The sequence below is a fragment of the Salvia splendens genome, chromosome 2, assembly GCF_004379255.2.
Source record: "Salvia splendens isolate huo1 chromosome 2, SspV2, whole genome shotgun sequence".
In the NCBI taxonomy this organism is placed as follows: domain Eukaryota; kingdom Viridiplantae; phylum Streptophyta; class Magnoliopsida; order Lamiales; family Lamiaceae; genus Salvia; species Salvia splendens.
The window spans coordinates 21,640,394-21,656,252 of record NC_056033.1 but is presented as its reverse complement, the minus strand read 5'-3'; the positions used below and the strand labels follow the sequence as shown (position 1 = coordinate 21,656,252).

General features: G+C 34.5%; 1 long non-coding RNA gene across 13 annotated transcripts; it reads right to left on the bottom strand.

Moving 5' to 3' along the window:
- Positions 1 to 351: 351 nt before the first annotated feature.
- On the bottom strand, positions 352 to 13,948 carry LOC121791671. 13 transcript variants are annotated; one of them, XR_006048696.1, is made up of 16 exons: positions 13,804 to 13,948; positions 13,310 to 13,535; positions 11,420 to 11,513; positions 11,050 to 11,145; positions 10,902 to 10,971; positions 10,585 to 10,648; positions 10,328 to 10,393; positions 10,050 to 10,101; positions 7,411 to 9,890; positions 3,105 to 3,193; positions 2,316 to 2,684; positions 1,934 to 2,085; positions 1,640 to 1,820; positions 1,262 to 1,371; positions 996 to 1,092; positions 352 to 623 (listed from the first exon to the last, which is right to left on the bottom strand). It is a non-coding gene; the product is annotated as an uncharacterized LOC121791671 (long non-coding RNA). The 13 variants fall into 13 exon arrangements; XR_006048704.1 differs by having other exon boundaries at positions 1,735 to 1,820; XR_006048707.1 differs by having other exon boundaries at positions 1,262 to 1,351; positions 1,735 to 1,820.
- Positions 13,949 to 15,859: the final 1,911 nt, after the last annotated feature.

The window sequence follows — 15,859 nt, the reverse complement described above, 5'->3', positions numbered from 1 at the left end:
GACATTATAGACATACTACACACTATACACAAAATTCATGCGCGGCAAACATAGATGCAGTATATTGTACATCATACTTAAAATATACACAAAATATACACTGTTCACAAATACATAAACTGAACACACTACAAAAAATAAATAACACCCTTTTACACATACAGTATAGACAAAATATACTCAACATACACTATACCCACAATATACATGTACTGCACACACTTCACACAAAGTATTCCTAAACATACTATACACTACACGTAAAAATCACACACTATACACAAAATATACTACATGTAAAATTCACACACTATACACAAAATACACATAGTGTCCGCACACAACAAAACACACTTCACTAGATAAACTATACACAAAATACACAAAAATACCTACACTACGCAAACACACTTTACACATGCATACAAAAAAAACACTACACAATACACAAAATACAAACACTAAACACAATTCATGATGAATGACAGATAATTTGAAGCATTTGAGACGGCATCTGCCAAGAGCTTTGTCTTAAGCTCCAGTTGCCTGTTCGGTAACTTGCCTCGGAGGGAGCATTTAACTGTCTTGAATCTATACCAAGCTTTTTTCAGCAATGCAAGAACCTATACAAAACAAATGACCATGATAGCACCAAGTAAGGCAAAATGAAAAAAATGAACTGTTCATATGTATAATAGGCAAAATCTTCTCAAAGTGCTGATATTGCAATGTTTATTGTACAGTAAATACTATAAACAATGTTATAGACCCAATTACGACTAGGCATTACTAATAAGTAGTTAAAAATCACAAGAAAAATTTGGAAAATAATTCAGTTTATTTTCAAAGTATAAAACTTGTTGGTTTTTCAATGTAATTGTAACAATAGATTTAAAGGGTCTGGGAAATATTTTTCTATTATAAATGCAATGAACATGTATCTCTCTAGAGTTATGACAAAAACAACATGATGCTTTGATTTTAGAAACCAATACCTCGAGTCCAACTGACTTTGCCATATCCTGAGTTGCTGTGTTGCTGGCCACCTCATCCAGGTATATGATACACTTCAGCTTCACAGAGTTGCAAAAGCTGCAACAGAAAAAATCACACTTACTTTAAAGAATTAAGGGGGGTCTGTTCATAAAACCACACCAAGCACAGTACAAGCACATAAAATTTTTAAGGTGTGCTAAATTTACCAATAGTTGTAAGATTTAAAGACATATATCAACTTATCTTAATTGGAAAGTGCACTCACAATAGATAAAGCTTTAGATTTTAGGCAGGAGATAACAGCCATGTATGAGGAAATATTGTCTGAGCACGATAACTTTAAGTTCATGACAGCCTGAACCAGAATCAGAGCGCCTCCATTGCACAGGGAAGAAAACAAATAATAAAGAAACAAAAGGGGAAAAGGAAAACGAGAAAGTAATCGGGAGTTAAGAAAGAATTTAGAAGTGTGAGATTTTAGTTAACCAGTGGGATAAAGTTAAATGTGCTATTAATAGAACTTGTAATTGCGAACTCATAACAAGGAAGAAAATCGTCAGAGTAAAAGCATAGGAAAACCAAAAGGATCGAAACAAAGTGTAAACAGAGAATTAAAAATGATAAGACAGCTACATCCAATCACCTCAATGGGAGTTTCTCTTCTCATAGTTGTAAAACCAGTCCCCATGTTAATGTAATCCATAAAGCGCACAGTGAGAGAGAGTAGCACAGTTAAACCTGATTATTTACTTGCTGAGGTTGATCTAGAAAACCATGGAAATCCGACGAGGCAGATTGTATGACAGCAAAGCACCACTGAGTGACTGCATTGTGGGTTTTGAGTAGATTAGCTCTCAAAAATACAGTCAAAACAAGGTAAATATAGAAAAAGTATCAAGGCAACTTCATCAAAGTATACAAAGACACTATTACCTACCTTAGGAAGGGTAGGTGTGTTGTGATGGATTCATGTAATTAGGAGTGAACTCTGAGAACTTGGTGGTCTCTGTTGCAGTGGGATCGAAGAGGGAATTGCTAATCCAGACAATTGCTGCTGGGTCCGATCAGAGAAAATGATGGGCCTGCAATCTGAAACCAAAAGGACAAAATTACAGTGATCATGAGTTCACACAAATCACTTGGAGTAGAAGTATTATCCACAACAACATAGACAAGGTAAAACCAGAAACCACATATAGGCATGTGGGAAGATGATATGAATGATGACATCGACATAGCACTTTTTTCATGTTTTCTCATATGTTTCTCATATGCAGGTTCAACTACTTAATAGGAAGATAAAATTACATGTTTAATACCTCTATATGTGGAGCTGAAGATTTAATATGACCGTGTCGGTGATCAGTATTGGCAGTATGGCCAACATCACGTTCAGTATAAGCCGCCGAAATACTGTTGAGTGCCCTATCTATAAATGCTACAAAGTGCAGGATATGATGGCATACTGTGGCCACTCAATGAGATGGTCCACAAACTGCTCCAATGCCATACTCCCAAAGGAATGTCATAAATCCAAGGTAAGACTGAAATTCACAATAATAACATTAACTGATAAACTAGGAAGGAACAAACTTCTGAATCTGCAGGCTTCCTCAAAGCATCTAAAACAGCTCGTAAAGCAATACCCCACGTAAGGCGAGTCACACATTGATGCTTAATGACTGATCCTGAAGCAGAAGCATTCACAAAGGATAAGCAATATAGGCAAACTGAAAAATTTTTAGAACAAGATAACATTACAACTAACATTGTTAGGTTGAATAGTATTTTACAACACTACTAATATGTTCTTCTGTAAACCAAAATTTGTTGCATAATCACCAAACGGACAGGTAAAGATAACAAACTCAAATATAGTAGACTATGTATAAAACTACTTAATTGGCATATAAAAGATGTTAAGTCAAATTAAATTGTTGAGGACCTTGACCAAATATGTAGAGATCGAAGTAGTCTAGATTCCATCCATTGTAATTTAAGTATTTACTACATAGTAGCAACAAGCTGCAGTTTCCATTCCGGCATTGCAAAAATATTAAAATCATGAGAAAGATCAGTCACCCTGCCACATTAGCGGCAACACTAACCTTATAGAAAGTATCTTTACTTGACACTCATTGATTGCTCCACCAGCTTCCAAGGCCCATGATTTCTTTTTTAGATGCAATACAGCAAACTGAATGCCAAAGTAAAAAGGAAATGTGTCTAGTAAGTAACTTTACTTGGGAAAGAGCCTGTAAAAGCGTTTAACAGATATATTAAGAAGCCAAGATTTGACAATCGATGGGGTTTACATATCTAAGAAACACTAATATTGCACATATTTGTACACGGCATAGGAGACAGAGAAAAATAGGATACTATGCATGTATTAATTAATTATGCTGCAAGGTAGCAAAAATTGGATTAGAAAAAGATGAAAAACGTCAAGCACAGTATAACAAACAAAAATTTAATATATGTAACAGTTTAATTATATAGCTGCAAAAGACAGCAAAGAATGAATAAAATAAGTAGAAAAATATAGGCGCAACAACCAGGAAGCAGAAGACCAAGCAAAGCAAGCTCAAAAACCAATAAATAGACTTGTGCCTTCTATTTTCCACACCTTCCCCCATTTCTTATAAGTTAAAAACTCAGTTGCCACCTACCACCCCCGACCTTCAGATCGACTAAGTATATTCTACTCTATTTATGCACTAGGAACTATCATAGAAAACACCTTAGTTGCACAAGAGAACATTGGAAAGAATGAATCTAAATGCTTAGAGAGGCCTTCAAATAGAATGAATCCAAATGCTTAGAGAGGCCTTCAAATCGACTAAGAGTGACACGAGAATATGCTAAATTACATCAGAAGCCTCAAACGTAACAGAATTGGCACACAACTCAGTAATCTAAGTCACAGAAATTCTTTCCTGCATACAGCCAAGAAAAGGGTTACAGGTTTAGTAGTGCAACATGTAGAAGAATTCCAAGGACACAAAAATTATAAACTGTTGTATGTATTCTACTACCTACAACTAAACAAAAATTATATCTATATGTATGTACAAAGAAGAGAATAGTGGATTAGAAAAAGTAGAAAAACGTCGTATAACACACAAAAATATAATATTATATATGTATATATATATATATATATTACAGATTAATTATAAAGCTGCAAAATGCAGCAAAGAATGAATTAAATAAGCACCAACCAAGAAACAGAAGATCAAGCAAAGCAAGCTCAAAAATCAATAAATAGACTTGTGCCTTCATTTTTCGACCCTTCCCCCCGCTTCTTTTAAGTTAAGAACTCAGTCGGCCCCTACTACCCTCGACCTTCAGATCGACTAAGTACTATCTAGTCTATTTATGCACTAGGAACAATCACAGAAAACAACTTAGCAGCACAAGAGATAACATTTGCAAGAATGAATCTAAATGCTAAGAGAGGCCTTCAAATCAACTACGAGTAACACTAGAATATGCTGAATTATCTCAGTAGCCTCAAACGCAGTATGATTGCTCTGTAATCTGCCTCAAACACAAAGTCTTTCCTGCATACAACCAAGAAAAGGGTTACAGGTTTAGTGCAACATGTAGAAGAATTCCAAGGAGATAAAAATAACAAACTGTTGTGTGTATTCCACATCCTAGACAAAGATCGAACCCCAATTTTATCGGGTACCGACAAATGTAGAGCATCAGAAAGATTTTGCAGTAGTTCTTCATTGATGGCTTAAGTATGAAATGACACACTAAATATCGAACTAAAGTTAGTTTATTAAAAAAAATGTTTGAATATTGAAGCAAATATTGGTCGCAGCTTTATACCCATCAACTCGCTGGAATAAATAGTGAAGTGGTCAAAATTGAACTGGAGCAGTAGTACGCTACCCTCCATTCCATCCATTGTATAATAACCAGTTAAATTACCCGCACACGTCAAATACCCCCAAACAGAAGTCTTGCTCGCCCTCAAGCAAGTTGGACAAATAAGCACATTCACAAGACCCATGATTTGATGACTGTACCTGCTGGGAAACCTAGTACCTTCTCGCATACCAAAATGCTGACAGTTTCTGATAGTCCTCTATTAACCTTAACCAAAATGCTGACAGTTTCTGATAGTCCTCTATTAACCGAATGAACATGTTGAGAAACAGATCTTTCTCATCTGAGATTGAAACAAATGTTATTAGTTGTTAAATATTACTATCAGCAGCATACCATGATTGAAACCAAAAATTACTAAATCATTTACCCTGGTATACATCAGGAACAAAGCAATGAAGGTTTGCAATCACTTTAATCAACAAAGACGTTTTCTGATGAGCATAAGATGAACGAGGTACACTGCAAGGGGTGAATTCAAATTTATGTGTCCATATACATTGACACCATGCAATAGTTGTAACTGACTAATTTGGTGAAATAAGAATTATTGAGATGATGTAGATAATGGTGCATCCTCTTCACAAACTAGAACGTTAGACGATCACCAGCCAGATACAAACTCTCCATGAGGGAGTAGAAAGATTGCTGCTAAAGCTTCCCTCTGAAGGAACACATTTGTAGGGTCAGAAAAAAAAATGCACGATTTCCTTGAGAAAAGATTATAACAATTGATGAATCAAAAGAATTGAATTGATGTGTGCAGTATAGCATATCAATTTCCATTTACTCTTGCAAATAAAACAAATAACTAACCATCATACATTGACAAATAGCTTAAACTCTTCTTACTAATCATTTGTATCTCTTTGCAATGACAAAAAACAAATGAGGAAATGAAGTCACTTGAACAGTTCATGGTAGTTTTTCAATTAGACGATCAAGATGGCAAAAAAAATATGCTGGTAAACTTACGAACTCATTCTATGTGCTAAGTGACTTGTGAACATAGCAACTACAGTTTGGGAAGCCCTCTTTATTCCATTTCTCAAAATACCAGCAAAAAAAATTAGTTGGTTAGGTTTAAGTTCAGAAATTTGCCACTAGATCCACAGGCACACACTATACTTGCAAATAACATGCAAAATACAAATAAGATTGTCCCCAGACTATATAGTACAAACATTTAAGATAAGATCATCAAGTCTAAGTTATTGCAGGTGCTCAAACTCTCACCTTTTCATTTGAAAGTAACTTTCATAAAATTAGCATCCGTTAGTTAAAACCAGCAATTTGATATCAAAATCTCTCAAGCACATCATTAGTGTGTTCACATAAGCAAATACATTTTCTAAGAAACGCAGATATCATGCTTTGAGTCTTGTCGACCTTCAATCATGAAAAGCAAAGAAACCTTACCATGAAATCTATAGCACTATATAAGATTTTAAAATTAGTTGTACTGAAGGAAAGCTTACAAAGTTTATCATAATGAATGACCGAAAATTTGAAGCATCTGAGACGACATCTGCCAAGCGCTTTGTATTACGTTCCAGTTGGCCCTTCGGGTAACTTGCCTCGGTGGGAGCATTTAACTCTCTTGAATCTATACCAAACATTTTTTCAGCAATGCAAGAACCTATACAAAACAAATGCTCATGTTAACAGTAGGGCAAAATGAGAAATTGAAAACTGCATATGTATAAAAGGCAAAATCTTCTCAAAGTGTAGATATTGCAATGCTTATTGTACGGTAAATACTATATACATTTGTTATAGACTCAATTGAGTGCTCAACCAGCTTCCAAGGCCCAGGATTTCTCTTTTAGATGCAAGTTCAGCAAACCTAATGCGAAAGTAAAAAGCAAATGTGTCTAGTAAGTACTTGGGAAAGAGCCTGTAAAAGCATATATTAAGATGCCAAGATTTGACAATCAATGGGGGTTTATATATCAAAGAAACACTAATATAGCACATATTTGTACAGGCATATGAGATAAAAAAAAATAGGATACTATGTATGTATTATTTATAGAGCAGCAAGACAACAAACAGTGGATTAGAAAAAGAATAAAAACGTCAGCCACAGTATAACTCACAAAAATATAATATATTTAACAGATTAATTATAAATCTGCAAAATGCAGCAACGAATGAATTAAATAAGCAGAAAAATATAGGTGCAACAACCAAGAAGCAAATGATCAAGCAAAGCAAGCTCAAAAATCAATAAATAGACTTGTGCCTTCAGTTTTCCAATCCTTTCCACTGGTTTCTTTTATGTTAAGAACTCAGTCGCCCCCTACCACCCTCGACCTTTAGATCGACTAAGTACTTTCTAGTCTATTTATGCAATAGGATCTTCAGTTTTCCATCCTTTCCACTGGTTTCTTTTATGTTAAGAACTCAGTCGCCCCCTACCACCCTCGACCTTTAGATCGACTAAGTACTTTCTAGTCTATTTATGCAAGAATGAATCTAAATGCTTAGAGAGGCCTTCAAATCGACTACGAGTAACACTAGAATATGCTGAATTATCTCAGTAGCCTCAAACGCAGCATGATTGCTCTGTGATCTGACTCAAACAACCCTAAACTCAAACACAGTCTTTCCTGCATACAACCAAGAAAAGGGTTACAGGTTTAGTGCAGCATGTAGAAGAATCCCAAAGAGATAAAAATTATAAACTGTTGTATGTATTCCACTTCCTACAACTAAACATAAAATTATATCTAAATGTATGTACAAAGAAGAAAATAACTAACCACACATCCAGGCATAGTGAATATATCGTGTTATACAGATTTAGACAACGCAAGTACAACCCCAATTTTATCAGGTACCGACAAGTTTAGAGCATTAGAAAGATTTTGCAATAGTTCTTCATTGATGGCTTTAGTATGAAATGACACACTAAATATCGAACTAAAGTTAGGTTTATAAAAATAAATGTTTGACTATTGAAGTAAATATTGGTTGCAGCTTTATACCCTTCAACTCACTGGAATAAATAGTGAGATGGTCAAAACTGAACTGGAGCAATAGTACGCTACCCTCCATTCCATCCATTGTATAATAACAAGTTAAACAATTACCCACACACATCAAATACCCCCAAACATAAGTCTTGTTCTACTTCAAGTCAAGTTAGACAAATAAGCACATTCACAAAACATTAGATAATCCTCTACTTCAAGTCAAGTCAAATCACACAAATCATTTAGAGAAATTAGGTTGACCCCGAATTCACTCGCGGGTAAGACTTTAGAACAAGAATTGTACACGAACTAATTCCCTAAGAGTTAGGCATCCCAATGCTTCAATGTAAGTTCGATTTATGTATTGGGAGTCTCAAACCATCGTCACTAATTCATAAAGAGAGTTTCTTCCGGCTATTCTTTATTTTAAGCACATAAGATCTTTCTCCCAAACTCAAGCAAAATTCATCGCTCACAAGTCAATATGATGCATAAATCAAAAGGTCTTATTCATTTGGATGTAATGGGGCTTTTGGTAAAGGTGTGATCATATTTGGTTAAGTAGCTTATCACATTCTTAAAATACTAGCACATCCATCATAGCATCCTTCACAACATCCTTCACATCTCACTCAATGCGTGCAAAATTCTGACAGCTCAACACCCCAAACTTGAATTTTTCTACTTTTGAGCAGATTTCTATTTTTCACTTTTTTTTCTAGCCTTTGGCTTTTTTTTTACACATCATAGGCTGCCTTTTATTTTTATTTTTTTTACTAGCCTTGGCTTTTTTTTAACACATGAAAGGTTGCCTTTTATTTTTCTAGCCTTGGCTTTTTTTTACACATGAAAGGCTGCCTTTTTTTTTCTAGCCTTGGATTTTTTTTACACATTAAAGGCTGCCTTTTTATTTTATTTTTGCTTGAAGACACAACTTTTCACTTTGTATCTCAGTATAAATGAATACCACCTAATGTTCCAGGACTTCCATCTTTTTCTTGCCACCATAAATACCCTCCCAAGAATTTTCCAGGATTTCCATCTTTTTCTTGCCACCATAAATACCCTCCAGAGAATGTGCTAGCATTTTATTTTTAGTGACTAGGGTAGAAAATATAGGCCAAAAAATGGATATAATAAGCAGGCTAATATAGTACTTCAAAATTTTCAACAAAGAAATTAGGCTTTTGGGGCTCAAACTGGCTCACTAAGGGTTTATGTAGGGTTAGGCATGTGATAATTTGGATATGAGGCTTTTTGTCCTATTGCCTAAATCATTTTTATGCACCAATGTCAACAAGATTGCAACTCATAAAGCTCTCATTCAGTCGATCGGCCCTATGGCTTTTCAATTAATTTTTCAAAACCGGAATAGTTCTCTCTCCTTAGCTCAAGAAATCGGGCACCAAAGAACACTCTTGTCACTTTATCTGAAGCACGGGAAACCTAGTTCTCCAGAAGTTAGTAAGCAACAAGTTTACAGACCAACCCTTGAGAGAAATGAAGCCTACACTAATAACCCATAAAAAAGTGGTGAAAGTAGTGACAATCAATATAGAGAAGATCTTGCATGCATACACAAATAGCAAGTAGCATAGTACTAGGGCAATTTTTGAATATTTATGAAGCTAATATCCGTTGTTTATCAATTGGTGATGTGTATGAAATCATTAAAAACTAGGGAGATGCACATATTAGAGAGCCATGGCAGACAACCTCTCGGAAATTTACTCTTAATCACATAACATGTCAATTACAAAAAAAAACATTTAAATTCTCTATAAAATCAACATATCAGGCATGAATGAGAATAAATAGCAGTTAGGCACCCATGTATAAGTAGGAAACATCACAAGTTGAGTATATACGGGTTTGAATGACACCCGAAAAAGATGAGAAGAAGTGTTACCAGAATCCGCAAAGACCAAGATTTGACGACTACAATAAAAGCTCGGATGTCCTACCTGCTGGAAACCCGGTACCTTCTCACATACCAAAATGCAGAAAGCAAACCTATACCAGTGTATCATTTTCAGAATAAAAAACATAATACTCTGTCAATTTAGATCATCTTCGAAACTTTCCAACATTCAGTTTTTATTGATCGATTAAATTGTTTTCTTTAAATATATACTGCCATCTTCGCTGTCATCTTTACAAGATCGGTCTTACCTTCCTACCTTCCTTTTCTGGCATTAAAATTCCTTTTTATGAAGCTTATTCCCTACAAAACAGTGTGAATCATTTGCATATCATGTAAGACCCCGAGCAAATTAAGTGTTATTTAAATGTGGTTTTTATTAACATGATTTTCAAATCGTATGCGAAAGGAAGGAAACGTTTTATATCACAGAAAAAAGAGAATTTCTTTCGTTTTCTTTTATCATCACTAGAAAAAATAAGTACTACATCACAACATAAGTTGATTTCTTACAAAAAAATGTACCTACTTTTTTTTTCATCACGGCCGGGAGTCCAATATAGGAAGCTCCTGCAGTCAACCTCTTCCCAAGCTCCTGCAAGAAGAAACAAACTTCATTAAAATCTTATAAAAAAGAAAACAGATATGATTATGATAAAATATATATATATATATATATATACACTAAGGTAACGATCATTTCTATTAAGACCCCAAAAACAGATGCACTTAACATTTTATGGAAAAGATGAATGATATCCATAGGTTAAGCCAGAGAGGTTTTACATGGACTAAATGATTTTCCGATGCAGCACGAACGATTCGGCACTCAAACTGACTTACAAATAACCTACAAAGAAGATTGTCAATCTCAGATAGCCTTAAAATTACATTAAGTACAGAATGCACTCCTGTGCATAATGAATAATTGTGGTGAGTGAAGCAAGTTTATTAAAGAAAAAAAAAGTGCAGCTATAAGCAGCAGCATTGTGACCATCTGCTAGAATGTTTCATTATCTAAATTGCAAAATAAGAAAGATAGGACATGAAGAAATAATTTATACCCGATTTCAGCATGGAAGGAAGGCATATATTCAAATTACCTAGGCAGTTGTACATCATCTTCATTCAAAAATCCTGGAACTAAAGACTCTGCATGACTTAACAGTGAACCTACATGCAACAGAGTATTAGAATATAGATATGTACTACTACTTCATTAACCAAGGGAAGAGTTAGATGCATGCATACATAAGTTCTTGCTAACTGTGGACACTTTGTCATCTGACAGTTTCTAATAGTCCTCTATGAACCGAATGAACATGTTGAGAAACAGATCCTTCTCATCTGGGATTGAAACAAATGTTATTAGTTGTTAAATAATACTATCAAGCAGCATACCCCGATTGAAACGGAACAAAGCAATGAAGGTTTGCAATAACTTTAATCAACAAAGACGTTCTCGTATGATCATAAGATGAACGAGGTACACTGCAAGGGCGAATTCAAATTTATGTGTCTATATACATTGACGACTTAAGGTGTTTAAGATCCACGCAATAGTTGTAACTGACTAATTTGGTGAAATAAGAATTCTTGAGATGATGTAGATAATACATACTCTAATGGTGCATCCTCTTCGTAGGACGTTTGACAAGCACCAGCCAGATACAAACTCTCCATGAGGGAGTAGAAAGATTGCTGTTAAAGCTTCCCTATGAAGGAACACATTTGTAGGGTAAGAAAAAAAATGCACGATATCCTTGAGAAAAGATTATAACAATTGATGAATCAAAAGAATTGATGTGTATAGTATAGCATACCAATTTCCGTTTACTCTTGAGATATAAAACGTTAAATAAAACAAATAACTAACCATCACACATCGACAAGTAGCTTAAACTCATTTGTATCTCTTTGCAATGACAAAAACCAAATGAGGAACTGAGTCTCTTCCATATTATTCTCTCTCTTAATTTACTTTCCCCTCACTTTAACTATTTATTATGATTTTTACAAAACATGTACGAAAAATGAAAACGGTCATCTTAACTGGGATAAGACTGATAAGATTGGTACAAAGTAAATAAATTAGCAAAACGTAATCAAACCTACACTACACTAGTAAGACAATTAAGTAGACATCCAGTTTTCATTTAGACACAATCAAATGAAAGAGCAGAACAGTTAATAAAGCAATTGGGAGCAAACCAAGGTCATAATAAGACCATTACAGCCAATAAACGAATCAACTAACACACTTGAGGCTGAATATGAATAACTATTGCAGCATCTCTTGTCTCCAATATATAAGAGTAATTCTATCATCTTGACAACAGCATCAACATTTCAAGCACATTATAAATATAAACTCTAGTCAACAAGTCAGATGTACCAAAAGCTCATAAAAAACAAACGAAAAAATTATGGTTTAGAGTTTAGACCATGCAAGACAACACAATATATTAACTTTGGAACATACTTGACAAAAAGATTGAAACCATAACATATTTCTTAATATACTCAGATCTGTAAAAAGTTATAATCTCAGCAGTCATTAAAATGACAACAAATCAAAAATTAGCAGCAAAATTCCCAGGTCTCATGCAATGAAAAAGCAACAAATATGCATTTGGAATGCAAATACAGTGTCATGAGATATCGTTATACCTATAGTTAGAATGAGCATTTAACATACTAAGTCAATGGATTAATCCCTGAAAATTAGATAAGTTTGCTACCGAAACTACTAGGTGTGTATTTCATAGCTTTCTCTATCAACACTCACCTAAAATCAATGTAACTGAAACATTAAAGAGATTCTACCTGAACTAGAGGCTTTAATACATCCAGCCAGAACTTCCAAAGAACACACAAGAAAGCTTGGACACAAATCACAGATTCAAAAACAGCTAGAGGCGCTATGTCTGGTGAGGCATCATTTCAATTCTAGATAAACATTAGCTTCTAGCAGGTAGAACCTAAAAAGGCAAAAGGCCATTCTAACTAAAAATAGAACAAAATACATTTCATAGAGGATAAGATGTCTAGTTTAGAAAGCTTAACAGTGTCTCAATGAGATTCTTAAAACTTAGAATTCAGCAAATAAGAAACAACAAAATACTAAGGTTCTCCAGTCTTCTACAGATCATCTCCTTGCTAGTACATTGAAAATCTAGTCAACTCCGAGTGGCGAGAAGCAATAGCCAAGAGAAATGTGAGAACTCCTTCAAGATGCTTAAAAGACATCTATCTTGAATAAGGATGGTATCGACTACTGCCACTATAACCTGCTCTGCCTCCGTTAATTCCCCCTCCTGCTCCACCATAACTAGCACCAGGGCCAAAGTCATATCCACCACTTGCCCTAGCTCCACCATAAACTCCAAAGTCATATCCACCACTTGCTCAAGAAGAGAACCCAATCTCATGAACCCAAATCTATATCCCTAACATATCTAGCCAAACAGGAAGGTAAAATTTGTAAAGTGGAAAATTAGTGGAAACTTACCTAAGCCGCGAAGTCCACAGCAGTCCGACGAAATTGACAGTGACGATGCAGCCGAGATGGCTGGAGTATGACACCGACCGAAGTGAGACTCCGACGGCAGCGACTGCCCAGTGGATCCTGGAGCGCCTCTCACCGATCGGCGAGAATCGGTGTCAACGAAATCAGACGGCGAGTCCGTGAAGAGGTCGATGGTGACGTGAATTCCGCCTCATCGATTAAATAAACACTGGCATACAACAAAGACAGTGAAATTACCAAAAAGGAACACAAAATAGCAGAAAAATACAAACAAACAAGGGGAAAAAAGACTACGCAAAGAAATTTTTACAAATTAAAACTCCATAACACACCTTTTTCTAGCTTAATTTGCACGCATTATCACAAACTACAAGTTCGCCCCCAACTAAACCAGTTTCGCAAACCCATTTCGAACACCATTTCCACAAAACTAAATAAACATACAACTGAAAGCAAATTCGGAGAGAAAAGGTTACCGGAGATTGCTTCGACGTCGGCGGCGCCTGAAGCCACGATGAGCAGCCGGCATCGGCGGCGGCGTCGCAGCCGGAGAATTCGAGGCGACTCAGAAGAGACGAGAGGCGGTCAATGAATGTGATGCTTTTTCCAACGGCAATTAAAATTTGGGAGGAATCAATCGACCAAAATTTTTAATTTAATTAGACAGGAAAATTCTTTGGGCTGGGATTAATACCATGATGGCCCGAATGAATTGGAATAAATTAGGGCTGATTATAGTGGGCTATATTTAAATAATTCTTTAAATTGGCTGATTGATTAATTCTTTGGTCTAGATTGATTAATGGGTTAGAAAGGATTGATTAACTTTTTGGTCTAGATTGATTTAGTAAATGGTGGGCTGATTTTAAGTGGGTTACTTTTAAATAATTTGGGGTCAATTAATCAAATATATTGTTATTTAATAACTCCGAGATGAATTAATATCCAGATTTGTTTAACTCATCAAGTTATTCTAGTCAAAGGAGGAAGATTAAGTTCATGCAAATAATTAAAGCCTGATTTAATTAATGCAAAAGAATGTTGTAAAGTTCTCTAAGAAAATAATAGGAAATAATATTAACACACATACATTCTAATTAAGTTTGAATATTTTATTGAGTTTAGTCATCATATTATTCTTATTTTAAAAGGACTATACCGACAAGGAAGTTAAGAACAAACGAGAATTTCAATTAAGAATTTAATCAAACGAGGTGGATTTTCTATCATATACTATTGTATGGGCTTTCTTCCTAGTACTCATTCAGTTCATGAAAAATAGATTCATTTTGTTATTTTGAGATTTCCACAAAAAATAGTCTCATTTCTGAAAATAGAATATTTTCCTCTCATACTTTATCCATTTTTTCTCATACTCTCTCTTAATTTACCACTTTAAAATGCATTTCCTAATACATCACTTAAAAATAGATAAATGGATCTCATATTTATGGAGAATCCATCCTCTCTCCTCTACTTCCTATATTTTATTTTCTTTTTTATTTTTAATCTAAATAATTGTATTAACTTTTTTCAATAAAAATGTAGCATTTCCAAAAAAAAATTTTGAAGTGAGTTTTTTTATAGCATGAGTATTCTTCTCTGCCAAAAACATAATTTTTTTATTATTTCGATTTTATATGCTACTATACTAAACAACTCAAAATACCATTAATTTTTTTATTATTTCGATTTTTTATTAAGTGAAAAACAATCATTAATTTTAATTCTCCAATAAGGAACGAATTGTAGTAATATTTATTATTTATGTAGGAATTATATTAAAGTATATCCTCTTTTATATTGAGATAACAATAATTTAAACTAGTAAAAAATTTGTTTTAATATTATCGAAAGTGCTAACATGGCAGAAACGCCGGTAATCAAACTGATGTCGTTTATTGTGTAACCTGCTTATTTGTTGTGTCATGAGAGTGAACCTAATTTCCTCAAACATGTGAAATATATTCTTCCCACTAGCTTCAACAATAAATGCATTAAATAAATGACTTAGCGATGTTACTAGTAATCACGTCGCTACATGTAGAGGTGGAAATGAAAGCCTTATAAAATTTCTTTGTATCCCTGTCAATGAAGTCTTTATAAGCATCTTGACTCTGTAACTTAATTTCTTAAATGGCTTATTTGAATTTCTCGATATAGGTGCTTTTAGCTGTCTTCCAATAGGGTTTCTTTAGATCATGTTCCTTGTGTGCCTTCTACCAATTCATGTACACATGGCGTGCACAATTTCTGTGTTTAGCAAGCGGCGCTAAAGTATTGACTGCATTTGTAAGCCCCTGCATATTCAAACATTTAGAATAGTTAATAAAAAATTTAGTTAATAACATAATTAAATCATAAGTGTATATCTTCTGTTGATCACTAATAAATGTCCATCCCGCTCCATCTTCAATTTTAAGATCCTCAATGAGAAACTTTAGAAACCATGTCCAACATTGCTCATTCTCTACCTCAACTATAGCCCAAGCAATTAGATATATTTCATTGTTTCCATCCTGTCCACAGCAC